Source organism: Pongo abelii, chromosome 23 (assembly GCF_028885655.2).
Source record: "Pongo abelii isolate AG06213 chromosome 23, NHGRI_mPonAbe1-v2.0_pri, whole genome shotgun sequence".
NCBI classification, from domain to species: Eukaryota; Metazoa; Chordata; class Mammalia; order Primates; family Hominidae; genus Pongo; species Pongo abelii.
Genome location: NC_085929.1, coordinates 34,302,907 through 34,329,354, shown reverse-complemented (window position 1 = coordinate 34,329,354; position 26,448 = coordinate 34,302,907). Strand labels below are relative to the sequence as shown.

General features: G+C 38.4%; 1 long non-coding RNA gene across 2 annotated transcripts in view; it reads right to left on the bottom strand.

The window, feature by feature from the left end:
- The window catches only part of LOC103888952 (uncharacterized), a 74,852-nt gene extending 49,857 nt beyond the window's left edge, over positions 1-24,995 (bottom strand). For both annotated transcript variants that reach the window (XR_010139502.1, XR_010139503.1), the window contains exons 1-3: positions 24,772-24,995; positions 10,958-22,695; positions 10,799-10,878 (exon numbers count right to left, since the gene is read on the bottom strand). This is a non-coding gene — a long non-coding RNA (uncharacterized LOC103888952). The remainder of the gene's footprint in view (positions 1-10,798; positions 10,879-10,957; positions 22,696-24,771) is intronic.
- Between the last annotated feature and the right edge of the window lie 1,453 nt (positions 24,996-26,448).

Here is a 26,448-nt window from a genome sequence, read left to right as displayed (position 1 = left end):
CCCATTAAGGACAGGGGAATGGAATAAATGGGCCTGTATGGCTAAAAGTTTCGTATATTTCATGTGCTGTGATACATAAATCTTAAGTCTAAGTAGATTATGAATAAGTTCATACAACTTAATTCCTAGAGCAACCACTTTAAAAAACACAGAAGAATAACAAAGCAGAAACAGAAAAGCAGAAGAACAAAAAACAAAGGAGATAAACAATGATGACCAAAAAAGCAACTAAATAACACTGTACTGATAATTCCATAAACTTAGTGGACTAAACACTCCAAAAGGCAGATATTTGTCAGAATCAATTTTTATTTTTTAAAAAGGCTGGGCATGGTGGCTCTTACCTGCAATCCCAATACTTTGGGAGACCTAGGTGGGAGGATTGCTTGAGGCCAGGAGTTTGAGACCAGCCTGGGCAGCATAGTGAGACTCCATCTTTACAAAAAAAAAAAAAAAAAAAGTAAAAATACTAGCTGGATGTGGTGGCTTGTGCCTGTAGACCCAGCTATTCAAGAGGCTGAGGTGGGAGGATTGCTTGAGACCAGGAGTGGGAGGCTTATAGTGAGCTATATAACTGTGCCACTGCATTCCAGCCTGGGTGACACAGAGAGACTCCCACTCAAAAAAAAAAAAAAAAAAAGACCCTATCCATCAAGATGATGTGAGAGATGCTCTTTAAATAAGGACAGGATGTAAATGCACAGAAAGGTTACTATTCAAAAGAACAAAAGTATGAACAAGATGAGTGAAGTAGCTATATTAAAATCAGATAATAAAGACCTCAAGACAAAAAATGTTACCAGAGATAAAAACATTTCATAATAGGTTCAATGCATGAGGAAGATGTAGCAATCATAATTGTGTATATATGTAATAACAATTGGAAATTGAAATAAAATATCACCTATGATAGCATCCAAAATCATAAAATGCTAGGAACAAATATGTTTCAGACCTTTATAATAAAAAGTATAAAACACTGCCAAGAGATATCAAAGAAGACTTGACAATTGGAGATATGTTAGTGGAATGCAAATCTCAATACTGTGAAGAGGTCAATTCCCCCCAAATTAACAGATTCAATGCAATCCCACTCAAAAGTCCAGCAGGATTGTTTTGTAGAAATTAACAAGCTCTAAAATGTATATAAAAATGGACAGCCAAATAATTTTGAAAAATAACCGAGAGAGGACTGATTTCAAGACTTACTATAAACTCTCCCTCTACCACCCCCTGCCAACCCCCGAGGGTCTCGCTCTGTCGCCCAGGCTGCAGTGCAGTGACAAGATCATGGTTCACTGCAGCTTTGACCTCCCAGGCTCAAGCAATCCTCCCATCTCAGCCTCCAGAGTACCTGGGATCACAGGTGTGTGCCATCACACCCAGCTAATCATTTTATTTTTCACAGAGATAGGGTCTCCCTATATTGCCCAGGCTGGTCTTGAGCTCCTGGGCTCAAGCAATCATCATGCCTCGGGCTCCCAAAGTGCTGAGATTACAGGCCTGAGTGACTGCACCTGGCCAAGACTTACTATAAACAGAGTAAGCAAAGCTGTCTTCTTGGTTTAAGAATATGTATGTATTCCGCTGAAACAACTGAATATGCCTATACAAAACAAAATGACCACATCCTTTACCTCAGATCACAGATAAAAATTAACTTGAAAGGGACTGAAGATCTAAATAAAACAAGTAAACTACAAAACTTCTAGAAGAAAACGTAAGAGAAAAATCCTTGCAACTCTGAGGTAGGAAAAGATTTCTTAGAAGACAAAAGACATGAACTATAACTAGATCTAATAAGATCTAAAAAACTGATAAACTGGAATTAATCAAAATTAAATTTTTTTCTTTAAAAAACACCATTAAATAAACATATATCTAACAATAAACTCATATCCAGAAAATATATATATATATATATATATATATATATTTTTTTTTTTTTTTTTGAGATGGAGTCTCGCTCTGTAACCCAGGCTGGAGTGCAGTGGCACAATCTCGGCTCACTGCAAGCTCCGCTTCCCGGGTTCACGCCATTCTCCTGCCTCAGCCTCCCCAGTAGCTGGGACTACAGGCGCCCACCACTACGCCCAGCTAATTTTTTGTATTTTTAGTAGAGACGGGGTTTCACCGCGTTAGCCAGGATGGTCTCGATCTCCTGACCTCGTGATCCACCCGCCTCGGCCTCCCAAAGTGCTGGGATTACAGGCGTGAGCCACCGCGCCCGGCCTCCAGAATATATTTTTAAAAAAAAACTCTTATAGCTCAATTCAAGAAGACAAATAACCCAATTTTAAAAATGAGAGATTTGCACAAATGAAGATATATGAATGGCCAACAAGCACATTAGTCATCAGAGAAATTTAAATTAAAACCACAATGAGATACCATTACCCATCGAGCAAAATGGTTAAAGCTAATAAGATTGAGAGCAGCATAGTTGATGAGTTTTTATGGAGTAAACAGAACTCTCATACATTTCTAGTAGGAGCATAAAATGACACAACCACTTTTGAAAACTATTTGGCAGTTTCTTATTACCAGCAATTTCATATCTAGGTATATACACGAGAAATGAGCACAAATGCCACCAAAAGACAAATAGCACAATTTGTAATAGTCAAAAACTGGAAACAACTCAAATGACTTTTATTTTTATTTTTTTGAGACAGGGTCTTGCTCTGTTGCCCAGGCTGGAGTGCACAGGTACAAACATAGCTCACTGCAGACTTGACCTCCTGGGCTCAAGCAATCCTTCTGCTTCAGCCTCCTGAGTACCTGGGACTACAGAGGCATGCCACCACACCTGGCTAATTTTTAAATTTTTTGTAGAGATGAGTTCTCGCCATGTTGCCCAAGCAGGTCTCAAACTCCTGGGCTCAAGCAATCCGCCAGCCTAGGCCTCCGAAAGTGATGGGATAACACTTTACTGTTAAAAGTCATCTGAGGCCTGACACAGTGGCTCACACCTGTAATCCCAGCACTTTGGGAGGCTGAGGTGGGCGGGATCACCTGAAGTCAGGAGTTTGAGACCAGCCTGGCCAACATTTCAAACCCCGTCTCTACTAAAAATACAAAAAAACTAGCCGGGCATGGTGGTGTGCACGTTATCCCAGCTACTCGGGCAGCTAAGGCAGGAGAATGCCTTGAACTCGGGAGGAGGAGGTTGCAGTGAGCCAGGATCGTGCCACTGCACTCTAGCCTGCATGACAGAGCAAGACTCCATCTCAAAAAAAAAAAAAAAAAAAAAAAAAATGCCAAGCGTGGTGGCGGCTCATGCCTGTAATCCCAACACTTTGGGAGGCCGAGGCAGGTGGATCACCTGAGGTCAGGAGTTCAAGATCAGCCTGACCAACATGGAGAAACTCCGTCACTACTAAAAATACAAAATTAGCCAGGCGTGGTGGTGCATACCTATAATCCCAGCTACTCAGCAGGCTGAGGCAGGAGAATTGCTTGAATCTGGGAGGCAGAGGTTGCGGTGAGCCGAGATCACGCCATTGCACTCCAGCCTGGGTAACAAGAACAAAACTCCCTCTCGGAAAAAAAAAAAAAAAAAAAGTCATTTGAGGTCAGGCCACCACGCCTCATGGTGATAGTACCACATGGAATAGTAGTATATTCCAATAATGGGATGCTCGATAGCAATGAGAATGAATAAACTATTGCAGATGAATCTCATGTAGTGCTGAGCAGAAAAAAGCCAGTTGTTAAATGTTCATCTTAACATTCCATTTATGTAAGAGTGTAAAATAAGGAAAAACTAATCTACCATGGAATAAGATAAAACACTGATTAACTTTGGGTGGTAAATACCGGGAAGGCCTAAAAGAAGTAGATCTGGGGTTCTGATAATGCTTTATTTATTTATTTATCAAGGTATGATTACCTGAGTGCTTTTACTATTGGAAATGTACCAAGCATATAATTTTTGTGCTTTTCTGTATGCATGTTATATTTCTGTAAAAACTTTTCTTTAAAAACTAGAAAGAAGATTGTATTGCCTACAAAGGACTAGGTATTAGATTATTTCAATGAGAGACAGAAGACAGAACAATGGTATCTTAAACATGCCAAGAGAAAACAAATCTCAACTTAGAATTCTGTATCAAAGCACTTTTTAAAGAATAAGGACAAAATAGAGTCATTTTCAGACAAAAAGATCCCATAATTTACCACCAAAAGCCCTTTGTGCAAACTCAAAAGTTTAAACCCATTAAACTTTTGAATACAAATTTCAAATGAAATTAACCAAGATGTAAGGGCTGAGATACAAAAGGGAATGGTGAGCAAATCTAAATATTTATTGTATAAAACATACAATAAATGTCTAATTTGTTGTATGATACAACATCTCTGATACAGAGATGCCTGATTTCTAAGAGAAAAACAGGATGGGGCCAATATATAGTCCAGTATATTGTTCAAATTGTTGTTCAAGGTTAGAGCATTCTAAGGTCTTTGCATTGTTCATGAGGAGGGTAAAAATAATGTTTTTTAGACTAATCATGCATGTGGTCAGGTGTGGTGGCTCACGCCTGTAATCCTACTGCTTTGGGAAGCCAAGGAGGGAGAACTGCTTGAAGCCAGGAGTTTAAGACCAGACAGGGCAACATAGAGAGACCCCATCTCTAAAAAATAAAATAAAAATAAAAAATTAGCCAGGCATGGTGGTGCATGCCTATAGTCCCAGCTACTCAGGAGGCCACTGCACTTCAACCTGGGTGACAAAGACATACCCCATCTCTAAAAATTAAAAAAAGAAGGCCAGGTGTGGTGGCTTTAGTCTGTAATCCCAGCGCTTTGGGAGGCTGAGATGGGAGTATCGCTTGAGGTCAGCAGTTTGAGACCAGCCTAGGTAACACAGTGAGACTCCATCTCAACAAAAATTTGTAGGCCGGGTGTAGGGGCTCATGCATGTAGTTCCAGCACTTTGGGAAGCCGAGGTGGATAAACTGCTTAAGCCCAGGAATTTGAGATCAGCCTGGGTAACATACTGAGATCCTAGCCCAACAAAAATTTTTACACTGGGTGTGGAGGCTCATGACTGTAATTCCAGCACTTTGGGAGGCCAAGGTAGGCAAATTACTTAAGCTCAGGAGTTTGAGACCAGCCTGGGCAACATGTCAAACCCCCATCTCTATGAAAAACAAAACAAACCAAAAAAAATGAAAAATTAGCTGGGCATGGTGGTGCCCGACTGTAGTCCTCACTACGAGGGAAGATGAAGTGGGAGGATCACCTGAGCCCAGGAGGTTGAGGCTGCAGTGAGCCATGATTGTGCCACTGCACTCCAGCCTGGGTGACAGAGTGAGACCCTGTCTCAAAAAAAAAAAAAAAAAAAAAAAAGGAAAGGAGAGGAAAAGAAAGAGAGAGAGAAAGAGAAAGAGAGAAAGACAGACAGACTGGATGGCTGCTAAAGCTAGTATAATAATTGAAAAAAATAGACAAAAGCATATGAATTCTAACAAAATAGATAAGCAAAACTGAGTAAGTGGCGTGGGGGAAGAACTCTTAAACCAAAAAGATAACACAGGGGAACAAAAGGAATATGTGGAATGAATATAAACTTGTATTACATTTCTACAATTTCTACAATACTACATGTATTAATTGTAGAAATAAGCCCACAATAAATGAAATAGACAATCAATTAAAAGAATATGAGAACGTATTAAAAAAGCCTAGAAAGTCAATGTTAACCACACAATCTGCCTATAATCTGTTAACAGGAGCCACACTTAGAACATAAGGTAAAGTTGAAAGTTAGTAATACCTATAGAAGAAATTATATGATGTTTTGAATTTGCTTTAAAATACCCCCCAGAAGAAATAAATTGGGAGGGAGAATGAATGAGAATGCCAAATTCATACCTGTTAAAGATAGATGATGGACACACGGGAATTCATTACACTCTTCTAGTTTTGCATATGGTAACATTGTTTTTATAATAAACAAGTTTAAAAAGGCAAAGAAAAAAGATATCCCAGGAGAATTCTGACCCAAAATAACTTGGTACAGCTCCCTGAATATCAGACATAAGACAAAAACATATCTTGAGAGGCATGGCATCTAAGATCAATTAACCTGAAACATATGAAAGTTCTACTTTTTACACACTAATAGCACAGTCTTGAAAATATATGGCAAAAAAATAGAACAAGAATAAAAACCACATCAGTCACTGTACTGAGAAATTATAACACATCTCTTTCAGTTACTGTTGTATCAAGTATATACACACACAAAATCACTAAGAAGGTAGAGTATTCAAACACAATAAACTTGACCTAGCAGTTATAGATGGAGTACTGCATTCAAAAATGAGAGAAAACAGATTTTTTCAAAAATAGGAATATTTATAAAAATATCACAGAGAACCTGGAAAAAATTGATATATGTCAAGTTAGTACATTATGTCAGAGGATAGACTGCTCAATAAGTAGTGCTAAGACTATTTGTTATACATGTGAGGGAAAAAAACACAAAAAGTAAATCCAGATGAAGACCCAAACATAAAATGTGAAACTTAAAACTTTTAGAATATGGAATAGCTTTATGACCTCAGGACAGAGACATGTATTACTTTTTTTTGTTTGTTTTTGAGACAGTCTTGCTCTGTCACCCAGGATGGAGTGCAGTGGCGCGATCTCGGCTCACTGCACCCTCTGCCTCCTGGGTTCAAGTGACTCTTGGGCCTCAGCCTCCCAAGTAGCTGGGATTACAGGCACGCACCATGACGCCTGGCTAATTTTTATATTTTTAGTAGAGATGGGGTTTCGCCATGTTGGCCAGGCAGGTCTCAAACTCCCGGCCTCAAGCAACCTGCCTGCCTCGGCCTCCCAAAGTACTGGGATTACAGGTGTGAGCCACCACGCCCAGCCAGAGACATGTATTAATTTTGAAATGATAGCTTAATCTAAAATAATTCAGGATTGTGAAACTTGCAGGAGGGGGAAGGAAATGGGAGAGAGAGATGCCATCAGGAAGGTAAGCATGGGGGCTTCACTTTTACTGGAAATGTTTTATTTCTTAGCTATTATGTGCACAGATGTCCATTATATTAGTCTTTTACCTCTTATGTTAGAAGTACTTCCTCCCCCCAACCCCCAAAACAGGGTCTTGCTCTGTCACCTGGCCTGGAGAGCAGTGGTGTGATCATTGCTCACTGCAGTCTCCTACTCCTGGGTAAACGTGATCCTCCTGCCTCAGCCTCTTCAGTAGCTGGATTACAGGTGTGTGCTACCATGACCAGCTAATTTTATTCTTATTTTTTGTAGAGACAGGGTCTCACTATGTTGGCCAGGCTGGCCTTGAAGTCCTGGCTTCAAGCAACTCTTCCACCTTGGCCTCCCAAAGTGTTGGAATTACAGGCATGAGCCACTGTGTGGGGCCAGAATTCTTAAATGTGAATAAAAAGAGACAGAACAAACACTCATCTCTACTACTGCAATATATGACAACAGTTCATTCATGAGATTAAGGATTAGGGTGAAATGGATTAGATGGTACCCATGCAAACAGAAAAGAAAGGTATATGAGAAACTCGACAAAGAAAATCCTAGTTAGAGGGAAGAGGAAGTGGGAGTAATTAACATCTCTTCAGATATGGAAAATACACCAGACATGGTGGCTCACACCTGTAATCCCAGCACTTTGGGAGGTCGAGGCCGGCAGATCACCTAAGGCCAGGAGTTTGAGACTGGCCTGGCCAACATGGTGAAACCCCATCTCTACTAAAAATACAAAAATTAGCTTGATCTGGTGGCACACATCTGTAGTCTCAGCTACTTGGGAGGCTGAGGCAGGAGAATCGCTTGAACCTGGGAGGTTGCAGTCACCCTGTCTCCAACAAAAAAAAAAAGATATGGAACATAAGACAATGAGTAGAAAACTAGCTTTTGTATGGTGCCTATATATGCTATATGTGCGCTTTTTTTTTTTTTTTTTTGAGACAAGGTCTCACTCTGTCACCCAGGCTGGAGTGCAGTGGCATTATCTAGGCTCACTGCAATCTCTGCCTCCCGGGTTCAAGCAATTTCTCGTGCCTCAGCCTCCCAAGTAGCTGGGACTACAGGCATGTGCCACCACACCTGGCTAATTTTTTTTTGCATTTTTTGGTAGAGATGGGGTTTCACCATGTTGACTAGGCTGGTCTCAAACTTCTGCCCTCAAGTGATCCGCCCGCCTTGGCCTCCCAAGTGCTGGGAATATGCTTTAAATAATTTAATCTTTAAAGTATATATTATTACTATATCAAAGATAGGTCTCAGATACTATAAATAGTGCAGCCAGTTTTCCTGGCTCCAAAGCCAATATTCTTCCCAGTACTGTGTAACATGTGGGTATTAACAGACATAGTCAAGAGAGGGAGCTGGTACAGATGCATATATGAGGATGATCACCAGTCTTTAAAAGATGTGTACATACAACAAAAATGACATGGTATTTGAGTCCTGTCCAGGTAAGCCTGACCTAGATCTAGCCACAGAAGCAGCATCAACCATACAGCCACAAGATCACAGAGGTTATTCATCTCAGCATAGTCCTCCAGGAAAAATAAAAATAAAAAACCATCTCAAGCTTCTATTCTCTAAGCATCACTTGTCCCTCTTTGTAAAGTACTACCTGAATCTCACAATACTGCCACATTCTACCATAAAATATGAGATGTGGAAAATTCAACATCCATTTCAAAAATAAATAAAAATTTCCTTCCACACATACTGAGTGATCTGCATCCTTTGTGGATGAAAGTGTCATCAGCACCTAGAATACACGAGGGCCTCAATAAATGTTTCCTGAATGAAAAAATGAAAACCTATATGCATGGATGTAAAACATTACAGCTGATCTCTCTGCCTTCACTCCAGCTTGCTAAGATCCCTCAGGCTATTCTAAGTGGCACTGCTCTTCCAAGTTGGGAAAACCCAAAGCGATTATTTCCTACACCCTTTACAGCTTTAAAACTTCTATGATTTTAAGTTAGTATGTCTCACAGCACACAAATAAATAATTTAGCTACAAAAATTCTTGTCCTTTAAATTATGGAAAATAATGAAGCTGAATATTTATAGAATTTTGTGGAAGAGAACTGTAAGAAGGATGGGGAATGGAGAAATCCAAGATTGTGGTTCTTTAGAAGGGACTAGGATTCTCAGTGTTGGGGAAAGAAGGTGAAGATATAAAACAGGTTGAGTAAAAAATCATGAGGTCTTAGACTTGAGTTAGAAGTCAGTATAAAGTCATAAAGTACTTCATCTTTAAAAAGGCTATTTTTATATACTTTATAATTTGTATGCTTGGTCTATTTGTACATAATACCTATTTATAACAAAATATGTTAAGTCACATATTTAGATGATATATAAATTTTATAGTTGACTCTTAGACAACTCTAGGTATAGGGGTGCCAGCCCCTGTGCAGTCAAAAATCCATTTGTTAATATTACTTTTGACTCTCTGCAAACTTAACTATTAACAGCCTACTGCCGACCAGAATCCTTACTGATAACTAACATATTTTTTACTGTATTCTTATACTGTATTATATACTGTATTCTTACAATAAAGTTAGGTACAGAAAATATTAATTATGTATTTACTGATACCATATGTTTATGTCACAAAATGAAGTATATGTCTGAAATGGTGGGCAACTACAGTTGCAGAGCTCAATCTGCAGTACACATCAAGCAATTCACCATTTTCTTATAATGTCATGACTTTTTCCTGCTTCTTGAGAACCCTTCCAGCATCACTAGTGGTACTTTGCAATGTGTTACTCAAAGTTTACAGTATTATACCAAACATGATAAAAAAAATACTAGAGAACCACAAGGCATAACTTTTTACTATGATATGCAATTTACTGGGACACACTGCTCACACGGAGATGATTAGCATTACATTTTAAGCAGATACTCACAACACTTGAGCTCACACCAATAAAGATAAGAGGTAGTTACAAAACTGTTACAGTAGCACAGTATGTACTACAGCTAACTTTAGGCAGTTATGATTTATTACTGCATCTTTGTTTACATTTCTCTCAACTGCAAATGGCATCATGTATGATCTGTGTGTGTATAAATTTTAATACATTAGCTTTTTATGATAGATTTGTGTATATCTTATGGCAGTAATGATACAATGGACTAATATCCACATTTGATGCATTATGACGTACTAAACTTAATTTTTTCAATATTTCTAGACTACACAGTCTGCAAGTTTTTTTTTTTTTTTGAGACGGAGTTTTGCTCTGTTGCCCAGGCTGGAGTGCAGTGGCGTTATCTCGGCTCACTGCAAGCTCCACCTCCTGGGTTCACGCCCTTCTCCTGCCTCAGCCTCCCAAGTAGCTGGGACCACAGGCGTGTGCCACCACACCTAATTTTTTTGTATTTTTAGTAGAGATGGGGTTTCACCATGTTAGCCAGGATGGTCTCGATCTCCTGACCTCGTGATCTGCCTGCCTCGGCCCCGCAAAGTGCTGGGATTACAGGCATGAGCCACCACACCCGGCCAAGTTTTTCTTTTTTTAATCATTGTGAATCTCCAAAAAATTTTCCAATATATTTATTGAAAAAAAATCCACGTATAAGTGGATCTGTGCAGTTCAAATCCATGTTGCTCAAGGGTCAACTGTATTCATATAATACATTAAGTGTTCCTGTCATATTTATACAATCAATATCCCTATGCATTATCTATATATTTAAGTGTACAAAATTTTTTCGCCCTAGCAACTAAAAAGGCCTAAAAACGATGACAAATCCAGAAGCCATGACATACCTCACATAAGACTGTGCTCTTGAAGTACTATTTGCCAGTAAAAGAAACCCAACTTTCTTGGTAAAATGGCTGATTCCAGTCTGCAATGACAGAAAATATATGAGATAAGCTTTTGTGCTAGATCTTGTTTTACCAATGAAGCTATCAAAGACTACTTACCAGGAACACACCAACAGGATTCAGGAGACAATTTGAAGGGATCCAACTGGCCAAAGATAGAACATTCAGAGCAGTAAGAGCAGTAAGTGAAATTGACATCGGTATTTCAGATTTGTTTAAGTCCACATTAAGAAACAGTAATTGATCACCTTTTGAGGATAACAGGAAACATTTGCATTTTGAGAACTGGTAAATAATGGGACAAAAATCAAGGGTCTATTCTGCCTTTCTTATATAAATTGCACTAGTAAATGACTAGCTTCTCTTTGCAGAAATATTCCAGCCAATAAATTAAGAAATGATTAGGAATGTCACCATTTTCCAGTCCATAATAAATTAATGGAGCTAAGGATTTAGCAGTAATGGTTGCTATCACCACAGAGACAATATACATGTGTTGTTCTTTTTTTAATTTTCCCATTGTCTTGGCTATATATATATGTGTTTTCACAGAACACATTACCACCTATGAAATAAGTTTACCAAAAATATTCCAACTGGACCTAGTCAAGCCTGTAGATCTGTATTAGTCCGTTTTCAGGATGTTGATAAGGACATATCTGACACCGGGCAATTTACAAAAGAAAGAGGTTTAATGGACTTAGAACTCCACATGGCTGGGGAGGCCTCACAATCATGGCGGAAAGCGAAAGGCACTTCTTACATGGTAGCGGCAAGGGAAGAGAGCTCATATAGGGAAACTCCCCCTTATAAAACCATTGTATCTCATGAGACTCACTATCAGGAGAACAGCACGAGAAAGACCTATCCCCATGATTCAATTATCTCCCACCAGGTCCCTCCCACAACACGTGGGAATTTAAGATGAGATTTTAGTGGGGACACAGCCAAACCATAACAAGATCTAACAGCAGCAAAATCCAGAGTGCAGAGAATTCTATCAAACAATTCGATTTCCTCAACAAGTTGTATGGTAGGTGGGAGAGTGGGGTGAAAGAACAGGATTACATGTAGGTTAAAAGAAACAAGAAACTATAGAGTTTAGGAGCTACACAGTAGGGTGATCAAAAGCATGAAGGAAGTGATTCCCATAAAAGTCAAGAAGGCAGTTACTTTTTGAGACAGAGTCTCACTCTGCCACCCAGGCTGGAGTGCAGTGGCACCATCACTGCTTACTGCAGCCTGGACCTTCTGGGCTCGAGCCATCCTCCTGTCTCGGGTGGCTGGTACTACAGGCATATGCCACCACACCCAGTTAATTTTTTTTATTTTTTGTAGAGATGGGGTCCCACTGTGTTGCCCAGGCTAGTCTTGAACTTCTGGGCTCAAGTGATCCTCCCTCTTTGGCCTCCCAAAGTTCTGGGATTACAGACATGAGCTACCATGCCTGGCTAGGCAGTTACTTTTAGAGAAGAGGGAATTGTGACTAGAACAGAGTACATGAAGGACTTATGGAAAGACTGGCAAAGGTCTATTTCTTGACCTGGTGGAGGTAACAACTGTTGATCTCCCTACAATAACTAATTCATTTTATGTAATTTTTTTGTATTTGTACAGTAAGAAAACATTTTAAATGGTCAATTTTCAAGGCATGATAAATCTAAGTATTGGCAGCTAGCCTGCAAATGTGACAAAACGCCTGGCTAATGCACCTAGGTCACGATAAGCAAACAGAATGTAGAGGAGGGTTCAGCCCATAAAAGGAAAGAAAGTTTCGTTATCAGGAAATCGAAACTTAAGCAGGGAAAGAGACAGGGTATAACCTTATAAGGGGGATCATGAAACTTAGGCAACGCCTTGGAAGATCGTAACCCCATAGTACTCAACCAATGCAGAACTGGTGGAGGGACTTGTGTGCTAGGAGATAAATTACCTGTTGTGACTTCCCTGGATGTACCTGCTCAGACACCCGACCTTGCAAGATCGTTATTAAAGTCTCACTTTCGCTGTTCTTCGTGCCTCTAAGTCCATTCTTTGGGTTTGGACGGGTGAGTGTGTTTCTTACAGTACTATATCATACAACCAAAAGGTTTTAAACAATGTTTGAAAACATGATGTTGAAGAGCTTGGGGAAATGGGTACTCTCATACATTGTGTGTGGAAGTGTATACTGGTACAGTTTAAAGGAAAAATAGACAAAATATGTAAAAACTGCAATATGTTAAACTTACCCTTTAACAATTCCACTTTCAGAAATTTCTCTTATAGTTACACTTATACATTACATGAAATGATCTATGTAAACGAGTATTTACTGCAGGACTCTGATAATAGCAACTATTGAATACAGCCTAAGTGGGTACCAACAGGAGACAATTTAAATCACACTGCATATACACAATAGAAAGCCCAGAAATACACTCTTGCCTATATGGTCAAATAATTTTTATCTAATACCATTCAATGAGGAAAAGGCAGAATTTTCAACAAATGGCACTGGGAAAACTGGATATCCACAGGTAAAAAATGAAGCTGGATCCTTACCTAATACCCTATACGAAAATAAAGTTAAAATGAGACAGGCACCATGATTCATGCCTGTAATTCCAGTGCTTTGGGAGGCTGACGTGGAAGAATTGCTTGAGGCCAGGAGTTCAAGGCAATGCTGGGCAATACAAGATCCTGGCTCTACAAAGAGCAAACAAAACAAAACAAACAAAACAACAACAAAAACAATTAATTGGGTATAGTGGCAAACGCCTGTAGTCCCAAATACAGTCCCAGCTATTTTGGAGGCTGAGGCAAGAGGATCACTTTAGTCCAGGAGTTCAAATTACAGTGAGCTATAATTGCACCACTATACTCCAGCCTGGGTGACAGGGTGAGACCGCATCTCTTAAAAAAAAAACAAACAAAAAGGCCAGGTGTGGTGGCTCACGCTTGTAATCCCAGCACTTTGGGAGGCTGAGGCAGGTGGATCACGAGGACAGGAGATCAATACCATCCTGGCTAACACAGTGAAACCCCGTCTCTCCTAAAAATACAAAAAAATTAGCCAGGCATGGTGGCAGACACCTGTAATCCCAGCTACTCGGGAGGCTGAGCCAGGAGAATTGCTTGAACCTGGGAGGCGGAGGTTGCAGTGAGCCAAGATTGCGCTACTGCACTCCAGCCTGGGTGACAGAGCAAGACTCCATCTCAAAAAAAACAAAAACAAACAAACAAAAAAAAAACAAAACCTGAAATGGATAATTGCCTACATGTGTGACGACACTGGATTTGGCAATAACTTATTGGCTATGACGCCAAAGGCACAGACAATGAAACAAAAAAGAAACATACTGGATTTTATAAAATCTAAAAATCACAATAGAGTAAAAAATGCAACAGAATGGCAGAAAATATTTATAATATATCTGATAAGGGAACAATATCCAGAATAGAGAATTCAACAATTAAAAAAAAACTTGACTAAAAATGGGCAAAGGTCTTGAATGCACATTTCTCCAAAGATAAGCAAATGGCCAAAAAGCAATGAAAAGACGCTCAACATCACTGTTCATTTCAGAAATGCAAATCAAAACTATGAGAGATGCTACCTCACAACCACTAGTATGGCTACTATCAAAAAAACAGAAATAAGTGTTGGCAAGGATGTGGAGTAATCCATATCCCCACCATGCTGGTGGGAATGTAAAATTGCAACAGCCACTGGGGAAAACAGTATGGCAATTCCTCAAAAAATTAAAAATAGAATTACCTTATGATTCAGCAATTCTCCTTCCAGATATATACCCCAAAATTGAAATCAGGGTCTCAGAGAGATATTTGTGCACCCATGTTTATGGCAGCATTATTTGTAATTGGTAATATGTGGAAGCAAGCTAAGTGTCCATCCACGTGAGTGGATAGGCAAAATGTGGTATATTCATACAATGGAATCGTACTCAAACTTAGAAAGGAAAGATATTCTGCAAAACACTACAACATGGGTGACCCTTGAGGACATTATGCTAAGTGAAATAAGCCAGTCACAAAAAGACAAATGCTGCGATTCCACTTATAATGGGGAATTATTGTTAATGGGCACAGAATTTGTTTTACAAGATGAAAAGAATTCTGGAGATGGATGGTAACAGTTGCACAATATGATGAATGTATTTAAAACCACTGAATTGTACACTTAAAAATCGCTAAGACGGTAAGTTTTATGTTATGTGTATTTTACCACAATAAAAAAAAGGGCAGGGGGATAAAGCTGCCCTTACATATCAATACGGCATGCTCTTGGTGCTGAACTGTGCTGGGTTAGTAAAGTTAAGCTTGGAACTGTTTTCCAGAATCCCCTTCCTTGTATGGCTCTGAGTAAGATTTGGCCAAAAGGAATTTGCACAAGATTTTAGAAGGCAGGAGCAATGCAACAGGTGACTCAATGAAGATTTCAGGATTGGGATAGTGATGGACATTCACAAAGGTATGTGGAAAGTTTTAGGTTGTCCCCACTCTCCTCCATTTCACATCCTGCTCTTCCTGAAAGCATACTCCATTAGACTATCAGCAGCCCCAGGCTATCAAATCCAGTTAACTAAACAGAGGCAAGAGTTTCCCAAATCATCCTTTCTGCAATCTCACCTCAGCAGCTGGATGTGCCTGTTTCCCAGATTTCCCTAACAAGCTCTGACTTGTTCACCACACTAATCTTTCAGAAAGCCTGGTTAGTGACTCCTCTCATTCTCCACCTCTCCCTTCTGGACCTTCATTTCTTCAGCAACTCCTACAATTGAGTAAAGGCCAATTCATTTGATAAATGCTATATGTCTTAACACACATAGTAGCTCCACTTCTCTGACTGAACCTTGTCTCATACATTCCTCAAGATCAAGAAAAACTGCAGGATGCAGAATAGCATGTATACTGCAATTCATGTTTTTTTTTTTTTTAAAGAGGGACAAAGAAAATAAATATATTTGCTTATATACGCAAAATCTCCAGGACAAAAAAACTGGTAATACTGGTTTCTGGAGATGTCGAGATAGGAATGGAAGAGGGGTATCACTGTATACATTCTTGTATACAATTTGAATTATGAAATGTGATTGTGTTATCTATTCAAAAATAGGTGCTTTAAGAAGACTTCTCAAATAAAATTAGTGATATATCTTACATAGGCCATCTTCATTTTAAGCCAGCTAATAAGCCATTCATCTATTATTTGAAATTAAAATCAGTACTATTCATAAATCTGTCTCATCTTCATAATTTTAATTTCCTGAACTATTGAGCAAACCCATCCTAACATCACAGCTGACCAATGGAAAATAAAAAAAAGTAACATAAATGATGACTGGCTAAGGTTTATTCTGAAAATCCAAGGATGGCTCAACATCAGAAAATCTAGTCATGGAATAGATTACAGGAACAGAACAAAGCAGAACATCATTATTTCAACACAGAAAAGCATTTCACAAAATTCAATACTGAACAACGACAAAAACTCAAGCTAGGAAGAAAACAGCCTTAATCTAATAAAGGGCAGCTACCAAAAACCTGTAGCAAACATACTTAGATTCTGGAAGCATCTTAAAGTCGAGATCAAGATAAGTATGCCAGTCCAGTTCAGCATGGTGGCTCATACCTATATTCCCAGCACTCTCGGATGCCAAGGAGGGAGGATCACTTGAGGCCAGGAGTTTGACCAACCTGGGCAACACAGTGAGACCCCATGTAATAAAAAAAAAGTTTTAAAATTAGCCAGGTGGGGTGGTACATGCCTGTAGTCCCAGCTACTCAGGAGGCTGAAGTGGGAGGATCCCTTCAGTCCAGGAATTTGAGGCAAGAGTGAGCTACCATCACGCCACTGCACTCTAGCCTAGGTGAAAAAGGGAGATCCTGTCTCTTAAAAAAAAAAAAAAAAAACGCCTACTTTTATATGTTCTGCTTGAAACTATACCGGAGGCCATGGCCAATTTAGGAAGGTAGTATAGCAAAGTGGTTAAAAACTCAGGCTCTGGTACCAGACTGGCTGGGTTCATATTCCAGCTAGTTGACTAAATTTGGGTTAATTACCAGTCTCTCACTTTGCTTAACTGTAAAATAGATAGTAGTACCTACATCATGTGTTTGCTTACAAGATTAAATGTTTTAAATCATGCAAAGTACTTAGAATACCCAGCACAAAGTAAATACTGAACAAATATTAGCAAGAGAATAGAAAATACTATTTTCTCAGTTTTATTTAAAAAATTTTTGAAAGATAGGGTCTTGCTATATTGCCCAGGCTGGTCTCAAACTCCTAGCCTCAAGTGATCCTCCTGCCTCGGCCTCCCAAAGTGCTGGGATTACAGGCATGAGAAATTGTACCTGGTTGATAATTGACTTTTTTCTTTTCTTTTTTTTTTTTTTTGAGACAGAGTCTCACTTCTTTGCCCAGTCTGGAGTGCAATGACATGATCTTGGCTCACTGCAATCTCCACCTCCCAAGTTCAAGCAATTCTCCTGCCACAGCCTCCCCAGTAGCTGGGATTACAGCCAGGTGCCACCATGCCTGGCTAATTTTTATATTTTTAGTAGAGACGGGGTTTCACCCTGTTGGCCAGGTTGGTCTCGAACTCCTGACCTCAAGTGATCCACCTGCCTCGGCCTCCCAAAATGCTGGGATTACAGGCATGAGCCACCATGCTCGGCCAATAATTGACTGTTTTAAAGCAAAATAATGATGTTTTGTGAGATTGTAAAAACAAGAAGAGACATGAAAAGTATACTCTTGTTTCTTACATTTTATGTGAAACAGTTTAATTCCATTTAACCCTTTTTCCATTTGCCCCAAGAATACTTGCTGGCAGCACTTGTAGCTACAGTTTACCGTGAGATACCTTTGCCACAAAATATCTCACTTTTATAATTATTGTTGCATTGCTCTAGTAATATTGACTCTGGAAACAAAAGACATCATTCTATTTATAGCATTCTGTTTTTAGTAGTGGTATTTCCATTTATAAAATATAGTAATTCTCAATCACTGAAAATGTCAAATCCTAGAATACACAGCATTCCTATGAGTGATGTTAACATTGTTCTTGAACAGTTGTTGGCCAAAAATTTGATAAATCCAATTTTTCTGAAATAGATGATTCTAATGATTCATACAATTCTGATGTTAGTTCTATTTAGAAATAACTCCAAGAACAGTTTTTATATTTTATTTTCACATTGGAAATCAGATTTGCTTCATCCTCAAAAAGCATGTTTATGTAAAATTAAATGAGTGCTGGCAGTGAGCTGCACCTTTTTTTTTTTTTTTTTTCCTAAGAAAAGGGTTAATGGTAGACTGTGGTAAGTTACAGATACATCTTATAAGCTCTACAGTAAACATAAAAAAATTGGTAGATTTAACCCAACCATTTTATAACTATATTAAATATAAATGGCCTAACATTCTACTTAAAAGGTCGAGTATCAGACTGGATTAAAAAGCAAGGCCCAACTATATGTTGTGTACAAATTATCACTACAATGACAAAAAGGTTAAAAGGAATAACAAGATACCTACTTTGCAAACACAAATCATAAGAAAGCTGAAACTCTACATTAATATCAGGCAAAATAGGCTTCAGAACAAGGAATATTACCAAGGATAAAGGGAAGTATGCCACAACTATAATGAGGATAATTGATCAAGAAGGCATAAAAGTCCTACAGGTGTAGGGATCTACTAACAAAACCTCAAAATACACAAAGCAAGAACAAACTAGACCAAAAGTTTCAATAAATTTGAAATGATTAAAATCATACAGGGTATATTCTTGGACTGTAACCAAATTAAACTGAAACTTAAAAATGTGGAGAATATTGAAATATTTGCTAATTAATATACTTCCAAATAGTCCAAAGTTAAAAAAAAATTAGAAAATATTTTGAATTGAATGACAATGAAAACATAAAAATATAAATGCAGCTAAACCAGAACTTAGAGATGAATTTATAGATTTAAATGCTTATATTTGAGACGAAAGTCTAAAAGCAATGATATGGGCTTCTATCTTAAAGCTAAAAATAGAAAAAATTAAACCAAAACTAACTAGGCAGAGGTAAGTAATAAAAGGTAAAAATCAATCAAATTGAAAATAAGTAGAGAAAAATCAAAGAACGGGGTAAAAACATCTATCCAATTGGTAAACTTTCTCTACATGGGCTGGTGGGAAAAAAAGATCAATAAACTGATTTCACCACTTATAGCAACAGTATTAGAGTTCTTAACCAGTGCCATAAAGGAAAAGAATAAAAATCATAAAGATTGGAAAAAAACATGAAACTGTCTTTACTCAGAGACTGTTATATAGAAAATCTTATAAAACACACAAAAACACTCATAACTAATGAGTCCAGCAAGGGGAATAAACAAGAATCAAGTCTATCTTTACATATTATCAATACTGGAGGAATTTTTTAAAATTACATTTTTTTTAAAAAAAACCACAAAATACTTAAGGATAAAGCAAAATATTTGCAAAGCCTATACCCTGTAAGCTACAAAATGCTGCCAAGAGCCGAGAAACATTGAAGATCTAAATAAATGAAGAGATATACCATTTATAAAGATTCAATATTGTCAATTCTTCCCAATTGTTCTATAGATTGAATGAAAAGTCCCATAAAAATTCCACCAGGGTTCTTTTTTAAACAAATTAATGAAATGAAATCCTAGAAGAGCCAAAACAATTTTGAAAATGTAGAAACTGGAGGAAATAAACCACCCGATTTCAAGACTTACTATATAGCTATAGTAATCAAAGCAGTGTGGTATTACATAAACATATTGACCAATGGAACAGAACACTCTCATGAAATAGACTCGCATACACACAGTAAACTGATTTTCAACAAATGAGTACAGGAAATGTCTTTTTAATAATGGGGGTTACAATTGGATATACATATGAAAAAAAAATCAAACTTGATTCTTACCTCACATATACATCAAAACTTATTTGAAATGGCTCACAGACCTAAATGTAAGAGCCAAAACTTTAAAACTTCTAGAAGAAAACATAGTAAAATAAGAATCTTTGTGCCTCTGGGTTAGGCAAAGATTTCTCAGGAAGTACACAGAAAGCATAAACCATAAAACAAAATGAGAAACTAGACTTCATCAGAACTTAAAATTTCTGCTGTTTGAAATATACCACTAAGATGAAAAGGCAAGCAGCTGACTGGGAGGAAATACTCATAAAACAAACATCTGAGAAAGGACTTATATGTAGGATATTCAAATAACTCTTCCAACTCAAAAACAGAAAAAGAACAATTTGAAAATGGGCAAGAGTTGAATAGTTACTTGACAAAAGATGTACAAATGACCAATAAGTACATGAAAAAGTGCTCAACATCATTAGTTTTCAGAGAACTGCAGATTTAACTACAATGAGATACCACATTTCCACTAGAGTGGCTAAAATATGTTGATGAGGAGGTGGAGTAACTGGACTCTCATGCATTGCTGCTGGGTACGCAAAATGGTACCACCACTTTGTAAATTGTTGGCCACTTCTCCCAGAGTCAAACATACACTTACCTTATAATCCAAGAGAAATGAAAACATATATCCACAGAAAGACTTCTATACATCTAGTCATGGCAACTTTATGATGACCAAAAACTGTATAGCACTGAAAAATCCATCACTAGGTAAATGGATAAAAAATTTCTGGTATATCCACACAAAGGAATACCACTGAGCAATGAAAAGGTCTGAATGACACACATTCAGGAATCTCAGACCCGTTATGCTAGAAGATACAAAAAGCACTATATGATAAATGATACGAAACTCTAGAGAAGTCTGAGTATACCTTTAACAAAACCCTACAGCTGTACACTTCAAATAGGTGCATTTTATATGTAAGTTATAGCTTGGTAAAGTTAACATTTTCTGCATATTAGAGGACATAAGATTTCTCCTCTTTAAAATAGGGACAATAATATCTACATCATATGTTGTTGTGATGAGTAAATGAGTTAGGATTAGTTCATATGAAACACTTAAGGCTTGTCTGGCATATAATAAAAACAAAAAAATGTTAGCAGGATAACTGCACGACAAAGTCACTATAACCAGTGGTTCTCAACTTAGGGCAATTGCGCCCCCCAGGAGAAACTAGGCAATGTCTGGAAACATTGCTGATGGTCATGACTGGAGGGGTACTACTGGCACCTGGCCAATAGAGGCCAGGGATGTTGCTGAACATCCTACAAGGCATAGAACAGCCTACACAGCAAAGAATAATCTGACCCAAAACGTCAATACAACAGAGGTTCAGAAACCCATTTATTAAAGAAAATAAGTGATAGAACAATCCACAGATGGAAAAGAAATATTCCAAATGCACATAATCAACATGGAATTCAAATCCAGAATGTATAGGGGGGTGTGTGTGTGTTGTTCGTGGTGCAAAAGTAATTGCATTTTTGGACCATTAATTTTAAATCATTATAACTAGGCTCAAACACATCTTTATTAATCAAAATAGGAACCATTACAATCAACGCATTTTTGCCAACGAGAAATAAGTTTGTTTATTCCTGCAGCGTAAACATCCATGCTTCTGGATTCAACAAACTCTTGGAAAGCATTTTTCTGCATCCTGCTGGTGTGGAAGCATTTCACCTGCAAAAAGTTGTCAAGATGCTTCAAGAAGTGGTAGTTGGTTGGCAAGAAGTCAGGTGAATCTGGCAGATGAGGCAACATTTCATAGACCAATTCCCTTAACTTCTGAAGCACTGGTTGTGCAACATGCAGTTGGGCATTATCATGGAGAAGAATTGGGACCTGCTAGGCGCAGTGAATCACGCCTGTTATCTCAGCACTTTGGGAGGCTGAGGCGGGTGGATTACTTGAGGTCAGGAGTTTGAGACTGGCTTGACCAACATGGTGAAACCCTGTTTCTACTAAAAATACAAAAATTAGCCAGGCGTGGTGGCAGGCGCCTGCAATCTGAGGTACTCGGGAGGGCGAGGTAGAATTGTTTGAACCTGGGAGGCAGAGGTTGCAGTGAGCCGAAATTGAACCACTGCACTCCAGCCTGGGTGAGAGTGAGACTATGTCTCGGAAAAAAAAAAAGAACTGGGCCCTTTCTGTGGACCTATGCCAGCAGCAAGTGTTGCAGTTTTCGGTGCACCTCATCAATTTGCTGAGCATACTTCTCTGCTGTAATGGTTTCGCTGGGATTCAGAAAGTTGTAGTGGATGAGACTGGCAGCAGAGCACCAAACAGTGACCGTGACCTTTTTTTGGTGCAAGTTTGGCTTTGGGAAGTGCTTTGCAGCTTCTCAGTCCAATCACTGAGCTGGTCATCACCGGTTGTCACATAAAATCCACTTCTGTTGCACGTCACAATCTGACTGAGAAATGGTTTGTTGTTGTTGCACAGATGACGACACTTCAAAATGACGATTTTAAAAATTTCTGCTCAGCTCATGAGGCACCCACTTATTGAGCTTTCTCACCTTTCCAATTTGCTTCAAATGCCAAATGACCACAGACTGGTCGACGTTGAGTTCTTAGGCAACTTCCTGTGTAGTTGTAAGAGGATCAGCTTCGACAATTGCTCTCAATTAGTTGTTGTCAACTTCCAATGGCCGGCCACGGTGTTCCTCATATTCAAGGCTCTAGTCTCCTTTGCAAAACTTCTTGAATCACAGCTGCCCTGTATGTTCGTTAGTAGTTCCTGGGCCAAATGCGCTGTTCATGTTTCGAGTTGTCTCTGCTGCTTTATGACCCATTTTGAACTCAAATAAGAAAATCCCTTGAAGTTGCTTTTTGTCTAATATCATTTCCATAGTCTAAAATAAATATAAACAGCAAGTAATAAGTCATTAGCAAAAAAAGTGAGAACTGCCCATTAAAATGATGTATAACATAACCACATTTAAGAAGGTTTAAGAGGGTATTCCAGTATCAAATGACAAATTTCAATGATGCAAAAACCTCAATTACTTTTGCACCATCCTAATATACCCTACAAATCAAAAAGAAAAGAACAAGACCAACAGGAAAAAGAAGGAAGAATGAGAATAAGACCAGAAAACAAAACATCCTCAACCTGCAAGGAATGCAAAGTGAACACAAGAGTTTTAAAACCAATAAACTGACAAAAAATAAAAATTCTGACAATATTACATGTGGGTGATGACACAGAAGAACAAGAATCTGTATTATACACAACAGACAAAAGGTAATTATGGCCAATATGTATACATGCATGAATGCACATATACATTCTTATGCATGTATTAGAGTAACAAATAATGAATAAACATAGTGGTTACTCTACAGATTGATATCTTCAATTACTGTTCCTGCTTTTTGTAAGCTTTTAAATGGTTCCCATTCACTGAACACTTATGTATCCAGTAAAGTAGATAACATAGGTGCTTTATATATTTCATATTTGTTAGTTCTTAACTCTGTTGCAGATATTAATAGTCCTCTTTTTTCAGATGTGTAAAACTGAGTTTCAGTGTAAACTGAATCTCTGAGAGATTAAGTCATTTTCTCAAGGTTCAGAACAGTAAGTGGCAGAGTAAGTGCAGGATTGAGGCTAGGGTCTTTCTACTCCAAAGCCTAACCCTGTCCATCCCAGACTGATACAATATTATAACCTACGCCCTGATATTTAACAAAATTAAAGCATTCTTGGGAATACTTCTAGTTTTCATAGAAAGATCCTCAATCAAGATCATTCTGGAATGTGCAGAAGATAAAAAGAAATGGGATGGCAAAATGCAGAGAAAGCAAGGCAAATGAAAGCTACAAACCTCTCCCCTAGATAAATGTACACATGAGCTGGGAGCGGTGGCTCACGCCTGTAATCCCAGCACTTTGGGAGGCCAAGGCGGCTGGATCACCTGAGGTCGGGCATTCAAGATCAGCCTGACCAACATGGTGAAACCTCGCCTCCACTACATACAAAAGAAATTTAGCCGGGCGTGATGGCAGGTGCCTGTAATCCCAGTTACTCGGGAGGCTGAGGCAGGAGAATAGCTTGAACTTGGGAGGCGGAGGTTGCAGTAAGCCTAGATCGTGCCATTGCACTCTAGCCTGGGCAAAAAGAGCAAAACTCTGTCTCAAAAAAAAAAAAAAAAAGAAAAAACAGGGCCAGGCGCGGTGGCTCACACCTGTAATTCCAGCACTTTGGGAGGCCAAGGCAGGCGGATCACGAGGTCAGGAGATCGAGACCATCCTGGCTAACAAGGTGAAACCCCGTCTCTACTAAAAACACAAAAAATTAGCCAGGCATGGTGGCGGGCACCTGTAGTCCCAGCTACTTGGGAGGCTGAGGCAGGAGAATGGTGTGAACCCGGGAGGCGGAGCTTGCAGTGAGCTGAGATGGTGCCACTGCACTCCAGGCTGGGCAACAGAGACTCCATCTCAAAAAAAAAGTAAGAAAAATAAATGTATACAGTACACAGACATGAAATTATGTATATAATTTCAGTGGTTCACAAATTCCCTGGGAGCCCCACCGACAGGTCTTTCTTCAGATTCCAGGTTAAGAACGGCTACTTTAGGGGCTAAATTCAATTATAATATTTAAGTGACCAAATTTCTTTGACCAGAGTTATGCTATCAGCTAGTGCATAAGCGTTTCACACACTGCTCGTGTTCAGAAATCTTTGTTTGCCTCAGTAAAATTTACCATCATTCTTACTGTAATGAGCTCTTTGCTCTAGAAGTACATACAAGGGAAGTAATGAGATTGGTAGACATATGACACTGGTAGAATTAGTTTAACTGAACATCTGTGTAAAGGCTACCTTTGAGAGTTCGAAGATAGAACAAGGAACATCACACTAAAAGGAGAAAAAAAAGAGGTTGGCTCCTTTTTGTATCTATAGACAATTACTGGTAAAACTTACATCCCACTTCATAGACTATTTGCAAAAATGCACCATAGGGTTCAACATCTTCAGCTGTCATACAAGAAAATGTCACACAACAGGGATGTTAATCCATTAGTCTATTTTTTTCACTTGTATTTGTCTTTTTCTTTATATGTCCTTCTTTCTCATTTTGGGCGTTGGTTCGTGTCTTTCCTATTCTCTAGTCCCACTCATAATTCTTTCATTCTGCCATTTTTATCCTGTAAATAGATGTAATGTAGGATTATTTTGTTATATAGATTTCATGTTTTCCAGCAACCTAATCTTTCGGTCAATAAATACATCTAAACTGGTTACTTTATCTATCCTTGTTTCTCAATTGAGTATTTTAATATGAATCTTTTGATTATGACAAAGATACACTGCCCGACCAAACTTTAGTCAAGCCCAGGCTTATCTGTGCAACAGTTAAAAAATCTAGTTTTAACAAGAACCTCCCCAATCCTTGGTATCTGTTCTTCATCCTCCACCATTCCCCAGATGATGTCTGATCACGTCTTCAGCAAGAATTATGTTAGGTTACTTTAGCCAGAATCTCCCTGATGTATCCTCTTAATAATTTTCCGTCAACTGATCGCCCTACCCCCAACTATCTTGCTCCTTGGCTATAAATTCTCACTTGCCCATGTTATGCTCAGAGTCGAGCCCAATCTCTTTCCCCCACTACAAAATCCCATTACAGTGGTCCGTATACTTATTTCGAAAGTCCTGAATAAAGTCTGCCTTACTATACTTGGACAAGTATCATCATCAAATAATTTTTTTAAACAATAGGAAAGGGAGGCACCGTCTATATTGTATAATGATTTGGAGGTATGCTCCGTCCAGCATACTGTCTCGTTTATTTCACAAACATCTGAGTACTATGAGAAGAATTGTGTTATGCAGACAAAAGAACTAGTAAACACTTGTGGGAGACTTCAAAAATTAGAGAAATTACGTAAAATGTCCTCATATTTCTTAATGATAAAGCATGTCAACCATAAATTTATCTGCAACGTTTAAAGTTATATTTTTTCAACAAGCATAACATGTGGGGAGAGATTACAACATACAATGACTCCATACCACACAAATTTGGCAATTAATTTTAATATCGCCTCCTTAGACTTTAAAGAACACTCCCTAAGCATACAGATTTATAGTATTCAATCCCTTAATTTTTCTAAGTATCTTCTAGAATTTGACTTTAGTCTCCTTTCCATAATTGAGAACAATTATTTGTCATAAAGATGGTTTGCATGCCCCAACTTAACTTTCATCTAGGAAATTAGTGAAATAAATGGACGAGACCTTGAAGTTTTTAAAATCTGGATTTCAAACCTGACTCTGCAAACAAGCTAGTACAAGTCACTTAACATAGCTCCCTGAATCTCATTTTATTCCCCCTCGTAAAGCATGCTAAAATACATCTCATAATGTTCTAAGGGTGAAATGAGATAAAATATCTCCATTACTCAGCACAGTACTTGGCATAAAATCCAATGTCCAATCAACAAAGCGGATTCTAAGCTTGTTCAACTCTTGCAAGAAAGAGCGTGCATTTTCTTAAATCTCTGCCCTCACAATAACTAGCATTATTCACACATAAGAGAAACTCGGTGACTCCCAGGGACTGCCTTAGGAGAAAGTTTCTGGAAGTTTTGACATTCC